This window comes from Palaemon carinicauda, chromosome 1 (assembly GCF_036898095.1).
Source record: "Palaemon carinicauda isolate YSFRI2023 chromosome 1, ASM3689809v2, whole genome shotgun sequence".
NCBI classification, from domain to species: Eukaryota; Metazoa; Arthropoda; class Malacostraca; order Decapoda; family Palaemonidae; genus Palaemon; species Palaemon carinicauda.
This window is the reverse complement of record NC_090725.1, coordinates 78580423-78594239: the sequence shown is the minus strand read 5'-3', so window position 1 is coordinate 78594239 and position 13817 is coordinate 78580423. Positions and strand designations below refer to the sequence as shown.

The following is a 13817-nucleotide window of genomic DNA, read 5'->3' as shown; positions in this document are numbered from 1 at the left end:
AACCTTACGCGTGCCAGGTGCGCGAACAACCTCATGCGCTCCATGAGCGCGAAAAAGGTGGGCGCACGTGCTCCCTTCCGCCTACCAACAGTTTAGTGCAAGAGCGCACGACCAAATTGGCGCGCATGCATGACCTAATTGGCGAGCATGCACGACCATTTTAGCGCACACGATCGGATAGGAGCGCACGACCATATTGGCACTCACACACGATCAGATTGGAGCGCACGACCGGATTGGCATGCGCGTACAACTATATTGGCTCGCACACACGACCAATTTGGCGTGCACGCAATTGGTTGAAGTGCACGAACAACTCTTATGATCCTTCGGGGTCTCACAATGCAGTTCACGCTGAACCTTTGGGTCCTTGTGACCATAGCCATAATTATATGACAGAGTTTTCGGACTCTCGTTGCGCGAAGTGTTCATGAGTGCACAAGAGGAATTTTCGAACTCTCGTCCCGTGAATTGGTCGCGCACGCCCATCGTCATCAAGAGTTTTACTCTGATGACAGAGGGATGCCTGCTGCCTAAGGGTTTATGAATCCCTACAGGTAACTATGACACTGTTCCTTTGGGTCCTGGTCACGTAACACGATGACTGGAATTCCATCAGGAATCAGCGGGTTCTCGGCACAACATCCCTTAAGGTCGTGAGAAAGGAATTCACAAATAAGATTCTGAACCTCTAGGTTCTCATCCGAATCTCTGTTTCCATGATTCAGAGTTTTCTGAAAACTCTATCGTCGATCCCTCCTCCTCGACGGGAGGGGTCTTCCAAAGGTGTGACTTGATACGTCACTCTACACTCCCAGCTGATTACTATATCAGCTAGCCTGGTTTCGCCAGCACCGATCCTTTCGTTTTCGAACGAACCACCGCCATCTTTCCTCCCCCTTCCCATTTCGAGTGGTTGGGTTAGCAGATGGAAATGAGCGAGGAATGAAAATGCTTTACATTGCGGTTCATTTCACCTGGCAGGCCTTGCCTGAATTAGACGGTAGTTTTCTCACTATCGAGAAAGCGTTCGAAGGCAACCTCTTTAGGTAAGCGGTCGATGGCAATTGTGTCTGGCCTTCTTGAAGCAAACCCCCATATACGAGACTTCACCCTTTTTTGGGAGACTCGTTCCTGAGAAGTTTTTACAAAACTTCAATGGGTGTTAAAACTTCATGAAGGCCGTAAGCCTTCCCGGAGCATGCACTCTAGCCAAGACAATACCGCGAGGTTATGGTCTTAAACTCGGTTCTACTTTTTGATGGAGGCAGCATCCCCCGTCATTGTACCCTGGTTATAACGACTTGCCTTTTTACACGATAGTCTTCCGAGACTTTCTATTCTTTCCTTACGGGGTTATTGTTTCAAACAATTAGTCCCGAAGGAACATTGTTAGCTGACGTTAAAAGAACGATAGCAACAGCGTGGGCATATTTTCATTATGTTACGAACGTTTCAAACCCCGCCCACAGGTAAACAGACATCCGTTTCTGTGTAATGAACACTGGCTAGCCCCTCATATAAAGAGGAGGAGTAAACCAAAGGGGATATGATCGCCTCTATAACTGTATATTTTTGTTTGAGAACATGTTCACTCTCATTCAAGAAAGTATTACAGTTAGTCAACGATCAAAATTCTTTCGCCAATAATGTTGCGATTCGTCGCACATACTTTATTCCCACAACCGGATTCGTTGCAGACGTTTCCTGGAGGAAGAGAATATGCATGCGCTAGCGCAAATGGACAAGTACATATATGCGTGCAAGTGATCTTTCTGCCAATAAGGGCTATATACATCTTCCAATTAGAACTCTGTTCTATTAAGTTGTATATTTATATCCCTTACTGAAACCAGGTTATTCAGTACATTACTTGGCTACTTTTTTGTAGCCAGGCATATGGCATTTACGTTCTGTCTCCTTATAGGCATTTTTTCCTTTCTCCCGATAGGAAGTCTTAGTCTCCTACAAATGCTTTGGTTGGAAACTTCTCAGAAGCATTGCGTTCCCTAATAGGGAACGTTTAATATAAATGCTAGTTTACCGATCGGAGACGGAGAAGTATGAACGTTTCTGTCCTAAGAAGGAGAAAGCTCCATTACGAATGTTTCCAACGTTCTCCAACTGAGTTCCGGACACGACTTTTAAGTTGAACTACGCATGTATACTTGTCATGCGCACAGTTCGGTGTTACTACTTAGTAGTACACTTATGTTCTTTACCCACCCAACAATAGATTGAAGATACGTCTCAATCCCCTCTTGGGTTTGGTTGGATGCGTTCGGTGATTACCGTACAATCTTTTGTCCGGAAAGCGATCTCTATGGAGATTCGCTATTATATCATAAGCTGTACTGATTAACTGGTTTACCGTATGGTATCGGTCTTATTTGGCCAACCACACTGGATTAGTGGCAGTTGGAGGGAGAACAGGCTGTTCCCCTTCATTGCAAGAACGTGCATTTGGTTACACGTCTCGATATCATCTCAAGGTGTGTTTATTGCTATGCACTCCCCCCCCCCCACCGCTGGACAATCCGCGGATGATGGGTGGCAGACGAGAGCTTCCGCAAAGAGGCCTGTCTTCTCGTCTTCCCTCTGGACCTGATGCTCTCTATAATGCATCAAAAGAGAGAGGGGGGTATATACCATACCATTCCATCCTCGTCGGTTGGTCCGATTCAGAAAGGTACTAGCATTCACCCCTTTTAGAGAACCATCTAGCAGTACGAAGCCTTAGATGGACAGAGGACAACTAGTTGCCCCCATCTGCTCACGTCATTCCTGGTATAGGAATGTGCTTGCAAAACCACCCAGATAATGGGCTCCTAGTGTCCTGGAATCATCTTGTATCCAACAAAGTCTTAATTTTGTGGGGTCCCCGACTGTGGTTATACTCGCAGCGGCCCTGATCTTCAGGCTCCCACTCGACTGTTCCCCAGGACCTCAAACAAGATGTATTCCAAGATCGGTGGGGCGGCCTAGAGGTGTGCCTTGTTTTTTCCCCCCATTTGGACTGGTGAAAAAGTCCTCAACCAAGTCAGGATAAGCAGGATCTTATCAATGACTCCAATAGCTTCGCTATGGCATCCCGCAGAATGGTTCCCAGACCTTCTGCAGCCCCTGACGGAGCTCCAATAGCTTTGCTATGGCAACCCGCAGAATGGTTCCCGGACCTTCTACAGCTCCTGACGGAGATCCGAGGGATCTTCCTCCACGACACGATCTTCCAAGCAGCCACATGCGAACACTTTCATAAGCCGTAGCTTTGCTTCGACTTCTCGCCTAGGACGATCCTAAACCACCCCTCTCAGAGGAGGAAGCTACGCGGATGCGCTCAGTTACCAAGGGCATGTTGTAGCTTCTGAATGGTCCTTACATCTCTGTGTGGTAAAAAGTTTTTTTTTTTCTCTGGGAAACAGCCTTGCTACTAACCTTTCAAGACCCCAGGGTTGCATTCTTGGACTCCTTTCAACACCCTTGGGACAACCTGGACACTTACTCAATTCCTCCCTTCTGCCCGTTTTGCTGTTTAATCAATAGATTTGTGATGACAACTGCTCTTAAGATGAATCTGATGAATTATAGATGGCTGCTCACTGAATGGTATCCAAATCTGCTGATTCCCTTAACTGCTTGTTTAGGTACCATGAGAACTAATCCCTTGGCCCTCTTTACTTTTTCACCCCCGCCTCCGGATGTACTATCACTTAGTGGAATCCATTGCATGCCATGGGTGGAGACTATCTAGCATCTCCTTCAAGCTGAAGGCCTTTTTATTGTTTTTTAAGTCCTTCCACAGGAATGTTCTGGATACTGGCAAAGGTCCTTTGCAGCTGTCTACCAGGGGAAATGAGTCATTTCTGCTAGATGTGTCGTAAAAGAAATGATTCGGTTGGAACCCCTGTGTAATTAATAACTGATTTTCTCATTATCCTTCACCGAGAGAATCCCCTCCTAGTCTGAACGTTGGATAGGTGTGACTTACTTAGCTTTCATCCAGGTCTACAGACTGAAGGGCTTAGAGCTTTCCTCCTCATGGGAACAGAATGTATGCAGTATCAAGGCAGAATGAACTGCTGCTATTTCCAGTACCAGAATAATGAAGAATTATGTTTAAATGTATCTTAAATGAAAAAAAACCTTCCATAAATCAAATGCTTAAGATACATATGTGAATGTAAATGCTTAAGATACATAAGTGAATGTAAGAAACTAGTAAGATTCTTTGGCAACTTTCACTTCTTGATAAAGTTAGGAAGGAGTAAAAACACAATATCATTAAGGTGGACTGACAATCTCGAGTTAAGTGCTCTTCTCTTAAGAAAAGGGTCTATTAAAGAATTTCATACAATAACAATTACCTAGGTAGGAAGTAATGCCGACATGGTTTTGGGAGAAGCCAGTTTTGTTTGTTATTCTTCACAATATTTTCATTACCATAATTATTTTTTCTTATTTTGATGAATTAATCTATGGAACAGTTGTCTAGTTTGTGAAGATAATAGTTTAAGAGAGTCAGAGCAGTTGAAGGGATGTTGATGATAATGCTATGCACACTGTTAATGGCACTAAACCTTTCGTTGAGCTAGACAAGTTCAATAAATCAAAATCATCAGAGAGCATTATCAAAACAACTTTGGGGCTGGCGTTTATCTCAAAATATTTTCTGTAATAACTCATCTAGTCCTGATAGCTTTTCCTATTGCCAATATATAATCCTTAAATGGTTAGTTTCTTTGTCGAGGGAGGCACTATTGCTGTGAGATAGTCTTGCCACAACTGTGTAAAGTGTGCTTGAAATATTTTGTATTCAATACATGTTGATCGATGGAGGACACAATAATTTCCACGTAACTAGCTAGATGTTATGATTTTTACAATTTTTCTTTTAAGCACTAAAAATCTTGAATTTTATTTCTTTTCATCAACGCATAATTGTTTTAGGTACTTTTCTTTATCCTGTATTATTAGTAACCTTATTATTTGTCAGCACCTCTCCGTTTTAAGGGTTAGTTTGAGGCGGCGTTATACTATATGAGCGATTGTTTCATCCATAATTGTGTCCTGTGTAGGTCGATGTGCCAGCAAAAAACTACCATTAGGCGTACATGGATAATGATAGGGATTATTATTTGTAGTTGTAGTTGTGGAAGTACTATTATGGTTCCTGGTTGGTTGTCTAGTAGTTCCCTTGTATATTTTCCATGTAGTGAACTATTGCCTGAGACCCTGAGACCCTAAGAGTCCCTCATGTGGTGTGTATTATAGCAGTTAGTTTTCTCTGCAGCATTCTTTCGGCCCCTAACTCTTCTTGCTGTACACCATTTTACTTTATCATTCACTACTAAATTTTACTTAAAAGAGTAACAGCAGGGTTTTCCCCTGTTGCACTTGGGTTCTACATGGTCTCACAGGCCCCATATCTAAACTATACAGCCTAAATTCGCAAACCAAGTCTATAGTCCATTTCTTTTAGCAATGCATATTTGCACCGACTCGCAGCGGTGCCCTTTTAGCTCGGAAAAGTTTCCTGATTGGTTAGAATTATCTTGTCCAACCAATCAGCGATCAGGAAACTTTTCCAAGCTAAAAGGGCACCACTGCGAGTCGGTGCAAATATGCATCGCTAAAAGAAATGGACTATAGTACAACACTTTCTAGTATGAGTGATGAGAGACTCTGAACGATGCAATCGAAGTAGAATGAGGGAATAGATGTATAGGAATATTGACTTCACTAAAATTGTAAACTAATGTATAAGAATATTGATTATAATGACATCAAGGCCAAGTATAGAAATATTCTATAGTATTTTGGTTCTGCAAACCATCATATGATCAGCCATGTAGTCCTATATTTATATTTCAAATTTAATTCTTAACAGTAAAGTAACATATCTCTTGTTTGAATAGTGGTTTGTGTTTGCTAAGGATCATTGTTATTAATCTAGATATTTGTTTGAAGAACTTGGCTAATATTTTATTTCATGTAGTTAATAGTTTTTATTTTCTCTTTTTACAGATTCACTCTCTTCATAAAGGTAGGATCACCATGATGCACCTGAGCCTAGATTTTTTTGTTCTTGCTAATTAATTATTAGTTTTATGTGTTTGTTGCAATTCTTATTACAATATGGTATTCAATTGTCATGTTCAGAATTTTGTACCCTAGATGTAAATGCTACTTATAATGTTTTATATGCACAATGGGCGAAAAGATTATTTTAGTGATTTTGGGAACTTTTATCCCAGGAGATGATGGTATCCTGTAGTTTATCTAGAAATGTTGTAACAACCACTGAGATCTATGAAGGGATGTCTTTTTGATTTATTTCCTTTTTCTATTTTGCGGTCAATAGGCCTATGTCTTGTTTAATATGTAAAACCGTATTTCTGGGCTCCACCTGTGCTGCTCCGTGAAATGCTCCTTTAGCATCATTTCTAAGGTATATAACTGCTATGTATTACCAGAGAAAAAAGTTCCATAGGAATGCCAGGGTTGAACCCAGCTTGATTTTTCTCTCGGGCGATATCTGAGGCCTACTGAATATTCTTTTTTGAATTCTTTTTCGAATATGAATGCTCCATTTTTATTGAAATTTTATCTGCACATTAATGTCAGTGTTTTTGTGATGTTATGGAATTTTTTTGCATGCAAACTTATATATATTATGCTGTATTGTTAAATTGGTTATACTACTTCTCAATGAACCTTTTTTATTTCAGATATGTGATATAATTGTGTAGCAAGTAAGATTTGCATGTTAATTTGGGCTCAGTGTGTATTATGCTACTTTGAAGGCTTTTCTTGAATAAGAAATGGTTATTCTATCGGGTAATTTAATTTGCTTTTGTTTTAGAGTAAAAAAGCTTTGTTTTCAGAAAAGAAATCTGAGGATTTAACAAGAAGTTCAAACATTACACCGTTTGATGAAATTTGCTTTGCTAATTACTATAATATATAAATTTCATTTCCAAATATCTTGCACATTCATTTCACAGAGGAAGAGAATAATGGAGGTAGTTGCTTTAGGGTAGGCGATGTTCTCTTCTTTCGATCTTAGATTTTTTGTAGGCGAAGGTGTTCTTGCTTGTTAGAATTGCTAGCTTAAGCGTTTTTGATTCCCTGGCGACCGCTTTCGTTAATCCCCGCGGCTTGCATTGTGCGCTGTCTGTGTTTCTTGACGTTGATTCTTGTTCCTCTGTGAAAAGCTTTGTGACCTCTCATTTTTTTCTTATCATTGGGAAGAGCAACATCTTTGGAAATAGCTGTTCACCAAAAATTTTTTCATGTAGAGTTTTCCCTTCTGACTTTTTTTACCACTTTACTTATCAATAAAAGCCTTCAATGTTGCATCCATGGTGCAAGAAACTCGGCGGATGGCAGCAGATGGTGAGTGTTTTATATCTTTTCTCTGAAGCGTTTTTATTTTTCATCATTCTGATAATCTTAATTTGTATTTGCAATTCTTTTTCAGACTTTTTAGGTTTCAGGTTATATGGTTCGTTTTCTGCATACTCTGTTGGTTTAGTGTTTTATAAGCTTTTGGATTGTAAACTAATCGTGTGCACCTCACTTTGTCATTAATATTTGTCAAAATTTCAGATTTGATTATAACTTTTGCTTTAATTCCGAATATGTAAGCGATCGAATATGGCATTAGAAAGAATATAAGCAACAATAAAGACGTGTGTTGTAGTCTATTTACACTCAAGCAAGATAATTACCTTATATGAGGAGTTAGAATCATTCGAAATAATGAAGAAAATATCCTAAAACAAATCAGCGCTGTAAGCCTAGGAAAGTGGGTGGGAAGGGATGGTGGGGCTGGATACGGGAACGGCTATGTCATTTTTGCTGCATGTCTTAAAAGCATTTTATCTATACGTAACCAGGCGATAGGAATCCTCCTCTGACGCAGGGTTGCCAGGTTGGCCTTTTTCTTGCCAGAAACTCCAAAATTTTCCTTTTTCTTGCCAGAAAACTCCAAAATTGTCCTTTTTCTTGCCAGAAAACTCCAAAATTGTCCTTTTTCTTGCCAGAAAACTCCAAAATTGTCCTTTTTTTCGTGCTAGACACCTAAATTTGACCTTTTTGAAATTGGTTAGCCTTAAATGATATATTTTCGGCCTTATTTACAATTACGATGGCCTTTTAAAGCTGCAGTTGATCAGACATTGGCCTTTTCTCATTTGGAAAACCTGGCAACCCTCCTCTGACGCAGGGTTGCCAGTTTGGCCTTTTTCTTGCCAGAAAACTCCAAAATTGTCCTTTTTTTCGTGCTAGACACCTAGATTTGACCTTTTTGAAATTGGTTAGCCTTAAATGATATATTTACGGCCTTTTTTACAATTACGATGGCCTTTTAAAGCTGCAGTTGATAAGACATTGGCCTTTTCTCATTTGGAAAACCTGGCAACCCTCCTCTGACGCAGGGTTGCCATGTTGGCCTTTTTCTTGCCAGAAAACTCCAAAATTGTCCTTTTTTCGTGCTAGACACCTAAATTTGACCTTTTTGAAATTGATTAGCCTTAAATGATATATTTACAGCCTTTTTTTACTATTACGATGGCCTTTTAAAGCTGCAGGTGATCAGACATTGGCCTTTTCTCATTTGGAGAACCTGGCAACCCTGCTCTGACGTTAGTGTTGTGTGATATGTTGGTTGAATAGAGTTATTTAGAGATCGGTTTTAGTTAGGCCGGCCAGGAATTATAAATAGGCTAGAATACTTAGGTTAGGCAGAATTTAGGTTATATATGTCAGGTTAAGTACCTCTGGCCTCTAAGCATAGTTTGTTTTAGCCACTTTGTTGTGAATGAAGAATCCTGGCATAGGAGGACTGCTCCATTGCAAGAGATCGAGCGCCCACTTCTCGCCTTCTGTTCCCTTTGGTAAGTAAAGTTTTTTTTCTTATTACGTTTCAGACATTCCGTTTTACAGGAAGCTAAGGAAAAGTGTTCGAGGAAGCTCATTAATAACTGAATTACATTTAAATGCGTGATATTTTCCCTTTGTAAATTGAACAGTGAAAGTGTGATGGGAAAGGGCATGAATAAACATTAAATTGATGTAACTGAATGTTAGATGAATGTAAATAGTTATAATTTGGATTGCTTTATTTTATATGCTGAAAGAATAGAGTTTTACTCACACCTTTTCCTTTGCTTGTTGTTAGTACGGATTGACTGTTTGTAATTGATAAAGACAAATTAATTTCAAGTTTTTAGTTTTCAAAAAAAAAGATCATAGTAAATATTTGTTTTCGATAATTTTCTTTTAATTTACGTTATGTAAATACTTTCTTGATTTGAATTGTAAGTAAAGTTTTTTTTTTCGCTAATGAGATAATTAATTTCAAGTTTTTAGTTTTCAAAAAAGGATCATAGTAAATATCTGTTTTCGATAATTTTCTTTTAATTTACGTTACGTAAATACTTTCTTGATTTGAATTGTAAGTAAAGTTTTTTTTTTTTTTTTTTTGCTAATGAGATCAGACTTCTTTAGGCTATATCGGCACCCTTTCTTACAGGTTAAGCGTGAATAAGGGAATCTTGGGAACTGTATCTGGCAGTAGCCAACACCAAAACAAACAGGGACAATTTATTCAAAAGAAAAATCAGGTAAGGATTTAATTTGATATCAGTTATTAATAATTTGATTGTAACAAGGTAAGGCTATATCCATATATGTCCGTTTTTCTCTATGCTTTTGTCTATATATGTTGAAGCTATGCTAACTAGTTAATTTATCAACCAATTCCTATGAAACTCTATCTGTGTATATTCATGTTAGTATAAATGGTAAATGAAATATGGAAAATGGTTTCTCTAGGGTAAGGGTTAGAATTATATTAGACTATAATTTGAACCTCATGATTCCAAATGGGGTTTGTTCCGTAACCGAAATACAAACCTCGCTATTTAAATAGGGTATTACTTTCGGCGTAGCTGAATGACGAGCCGTTAGATTTTTAACGAGGGTTAACTACCCCCTCGCTAGTTAGCGGGGGTAGGGTAGGGGTAGCTAGCTACCCCTCCCCCCTCACACACCGGCGAACTGATTCACTTCGCTTTTGGCTCGGGTGATGGTCAGACGTGTCTGCTTTCACCCTCGTATTGACAGCCTTGATCTTTTTTGCTTTTTCTTTCAGTTTGTGTGTCTGGAAGTTGGCCTCTCTCCTTATCATACGGAAATACCCTGGTTTACCCGACCGCCCTTGTGGACTTATATGTCGGCGGTCGAGACGGACCCTCACACCTTGTGTCCGCTCTGCAGAGGTCAACGGAGTGATAAGGATAAAGTGTGCAGGGAGTGGTCAACCTCCCAGTGGGAGAGGTTTTCGCGGCGGCGGAAGAAGAAGTCTAAGCGGGATCTTTCTCCTTCAAGGGTTTCTTTGAAGAAGGAAAATTCCAAGGACTCTTCTTCCGTTGCCCGAACCTCCTCCGAAGCTCCTGCTCGATCTGTCTCTCGTGAGAGGCCGTCGAGTGGTAGTGTAGGCCGTTCTTTTGTTGACTGACTTCGGGGTTCGGGAGAGGGAGTTGCCTCTCATAGCCAGGAAGCTCCTCCTCCTCCTCGGGGGGAGGATTTATCTGTTTCTGTTTATAATGATGATTTATTGCAGCTTTGGGCTTCCTTGGGGCTTAAGGGTTCGCCCTCCAGGGAAGCCCTGTTTGACTTGATCCAGTTGGGCGCAGCTGTCAAACAGTCGCCGGTGATAGCGGAGGTTGACCCTCTGTCTATCGTCGACGTTGTTGTGGCAGAGGCTTCCGACGGGTCGGGTCAAACCCTGCCTTGGGTGCTGATGTTGCTGAAGGCTCAGTTCCCCCCTCTGAACATCCTTCGTGGGAGGAGCTGAGTCCAACGGTCTCTCCTGCAGGTGATTCTCCCCCTCGGGGGAGTTCACTGACAGAGACTCCTCTTCGGAGGACCGACGATGGTGTTCCTGTTCCCAGAGGATGTATCTGTCGCAAGGCTCGCCCTCCTCTTCACCGTAGAGGTCTTCCTTCTCCCCACAAGGGAGTTAGGAGGCGCCTCTTGGGCTCATCGCCTTCGCCGTGCCTCGCAGAGGATCCTCCTCGTCGTGAGTCGACCGTTGCAGCCGCAGCTCTGGACCTCTCTGCAGATCGTTCGCGATCTCCTACGCCCGCCAGACCTGCTGATACTCCTTCAGCGTTCGTGGCAGCTGATGCGCATTGGGTGCCCTCGCACCCCATTATCCAATGGGCACCGGTCCCTTGGGGGCAAAAGGGCTTGTCTCACAATGTGAGAGAGTCCCTTAAGTGCCAGGTTTTACCTGTGCGCCCACGATCTCCTGCGCGCGAGTTGCACGCAAGCCTTCTCCTGTTCCTGCTGTTGCTGAGATTCAACCTGTGCCGGAAACAACGCGCCAGCGATCTCCTATGGCAGAGTCACATGTCAGCGCTCTCCTGCTCGCCAGCGCTCTCCTGCGCGTCAGCGATCTCCTGTACGCCAGCGATCTCCTCCTCGCCAGCGCACATCTGCACGCCCTGATCCTGATACGCGCCCTGCGTGCCCACGATCTCCAGCTCGCCAGCGAACTTCCCCTGGGCCCGGGCGCCCACGATCTTCGGATCTGGGCGTAGGAAGGAAGCTTCGTCCTTCGCCTTCTCTTCAGCGTTCACCTGCGCGCCCTCGGAACTCGCCCCCTCGCCTAAGCGCCATCGCGCGCAGTCACCTTCGCGCCCACAGGTTCCAGCTCCTACTGTGCGCACTTCCAGAGGTGGACGGGACACGACGCGCCCACACACCCATGAGCAGTCTCCTTCACACGCTTCTAAGCCTGTTGATCCTGCGCCCCATCTGTCTTCTCCAGATCGCGCACCTGCATGCCAGCGATCTCCGGCGCGTCCGCGCTCCCCATCGCCTGCGTGCCATCACTCTCCAGCACGCCCACGCGCCCACGAACCTGCTTGCAGAAGATCACCTGCGCGCCCACGCGCAACCTCACCTGTGCGCAGTCGCTCACCTGCTCGCCCTGCGCGCCTTCGCTCTCCTGTGCGCCATCGCTCGCCTGCGCTTCGTCGTTCACCTACGCGCCATCATTCTCCTGGTCGCCAACACTCGCCCACGCGCACCCTCGCCCACGCGCCCCCACGCCCAAGCACTCGCGCGCCCGCGCGCACGCACACGTGCTCAAATCTGGGATTGTTCCATCTCGTGAACGCCAGCGCGTGCCCAAGCGCGATTCCCTCCGGGTTCCTAGTGAGTCTTCAGGAGCGAGAGCAGTCAGGTTATCTTCTTCATGGTCCCCCCCCTGCAAGCGCAGAACAGCGCGCTCGCAGGAGGAGGGGAGGTCTTCAGAGAGGTCCAGGCACCAATCTTCTTCCCTTTCTTTTCAGGCAGGCCCTGTGGTATCTACTCCGAAGGATCGCCTGATCCCCTTCCCTCCAGCGGGAGTCTCTGACACTGCGTCTGTCAGTAAGCAGCTATGGTTTGGGTCCCTTATCAGAGCTGTCGTCCAGGCTGTTAAGCCTGCCTTCGCTGATTTGGGTCTCAAACCAATGGCAGCTCCAACCCCACTGAAGAGGAAGAGAGGAGTAGAGATCGTGGTGACTTCTCCCAGGGTCAAACTGGCTCCTAAGAAGTCCGTAAGGAAGGCTCCTTCCCTCCCTCAGACGTTCTCTCCTTCTCCTGTGGACGAAGCTTTTCCGTCCTCAGGGGAATCTACCGAGGTGAGACCTTCTCCCACCGCACCAATGGGAGAAACCCCACCGCGAGTAGAAGAATCATCCCGTGTTGGGGCGGAGAAGAGCCCTCAGACTTCGTTGCTGGAGTCCTGCATCCCCGAAGTCTTCTTCCAGGATTCGACCAAAGCCAGCGATACCCCAGGAGAACGTCCACGTTTCCCCCCAAGTAGAGCATCTGGGGACAGGAGACTTTGCTGCCAGTTCACCAGGAGGAAAGCAGCAAGAGTCAGAACATGCCTTCTGGCAAGTCTTGACTCTGATGAAGCATCTTAACGGGTTCAAGGACCCTGAGATTGCCCCTCATGAGGCAAGGACACGGTCCTGGACCGAGTCTTTGGCACTCAGAAACCCACTAAGGCCAGTGTGGCTTTGCCTTGGTCCCAAGGGGTGAAGAGTGCCAGGGATAAGGTTGAGGGCCAGCTCTCCGAGCTCGCCTCCTCCAGCCGTTCCACTGCTGGCAACAAGCTCCTCCCACCTCCTCGTGTCCAACAGAGGAGGTATTTTGAGATCATGGAAGAGTCTTATTTAGCTCTTCCACTCCACCACTTCGTGGAAGAGCTTTCCAGGGGAGTCTGTCTTGAGAGACTCTCCAGCCAGCAAGTGACATTTTTGGCAACAGAGATCCTGAGTCAGGAGAAGTTTGCAAAGTGTGCCATGCAGGCCACTTTGTGGCTGGATGTCTGGCTGGGGTCTCTGGGCATCCTGCTGCGATCCGAGGATCTGTCCAAGGAGAGCACCAGGAAGGCCCTGGAGACCTTCCTCCTTTTGGGCACATGCACCATTGAGTTTCTGGCCCACCAAGTCTCGAACTTGTGGGCAAACTCGATCCTGAAGCGACGTGATGTGGTGACCGAGAGGTTCCACTCGAAGGTCCCAGCCGTGCCGTGGATGTCTGCAAGCTCAGACACTCTTCCCTCCTGGGAAAGGGGTTGTTTGAGCCCAAGGATGTGGAACAGGCAGCTGAGAGGTGGAGAAAATCGAACCAGGATTCTCTTCTCCAAAGGGCTCTTACAACAAAGCCCTACAAACCTCAAGCACCTCAACAACCTCGCCAGTCCAAGACAACGAAACCGGCAGCGGCAGCAAAGACGACGGTGTCCAAGC

At 44.5% G+C, this 13817-nt stretch overlaps 1 protein-coding gene across 1 annotated transcript in view; it reads left to right on the top strand.

Moving 5' to 3' along the window:
- Nucleotides 1–13817, top strand: part of LOC137648144 (uncharacterized) — an 874425-nt gene that overhangs the window by 655227 nt on the left and 205381 nt on the right. The window contains exon 3 of the mRNA XM_068381093.1: nucleotides 9536–9626. The gene's annotated coding sequence lies outside the window, so the exon portion shown is untranslated. The remainder of the gene's footprint in view (nucleotides 1–9535; nucleotides 9627–13817) is intronic.